The sequence below is a fragment of the Penaeus monodon genome, chromosome 34 (assembly GCF_015228065.2).
Source record: "Penaeus monodon isolate SGIC_2016 chromosome 34, NSTDA_Pmon_1, whole genome shotgun sequence".
NCBI classification, from domain to species: Eukaryota; Metazoa; Arthropoda; class Malacostraca; order Decapoda; family Penaeidae; genus Penaeus; species Penaeus monodon.
Genome location: NC_051419.1, coordinates 10731112 through 10731529, shown reverse-complemented (window position 1 = coordinate 10731529; position 418 = coordinate 10731112). Strand labels below are relative to the sequence as shown.

The window sequence follows — 418 nt, the reverse complement described above, 5'->3', positions numbered from 1 at the left end:
CAACAGCACAGTAAATTTACAGCACTAACATCAAGATTTAAATGTATGGCTACAGTTAAAAATTAATGCTGGATAAAAGTTTGAATAACTAGTTACAAGGTTTCCTTTCTTTTGTGGAAGGCAGCTGTTATAAAATCAATGCGGGATGTGAGAATGTATTCGGTTTGCAAAACGAAACATAATTTTTCCTATGAATTTGTTGTGAGAAAATGTGGATGTATCTGTTGACATTTTTCTAGAACTGATAGTCTGAACACGTCACGATTTCGCGTGTCATCCTTGCGCTGGGGCCATGCTGATCTTCTCTAGATCGTTCTAATTTTAGTATAAGTACTACCAAAGCAAGTCATGTGTACCGTTTAGACCTGTAGTAACTCGCACTCAGATGACTGGCCATGACACTTACAATAGCCACGTT

The 418-nt window shown here is 37.6% G+C and overlaps 1 non-coding gene across 1 annotated transcript; it reads right to left on the bottom strand.

Moving 5' to 3' along the window:
• Nucleotides 1–242: 242 nt before the first annotated feature.
• Nucleotides 243–345, bottom strand: LOC119594939. The gene has a single exon (XR_005230665.1). It is a non-coding gene; the product is annotated as a U6 spliceosomal RNA (small nuclear RNA).
• Between the last annotated feature and the right edge of the window lie 73 nt (nucleotides 346–418).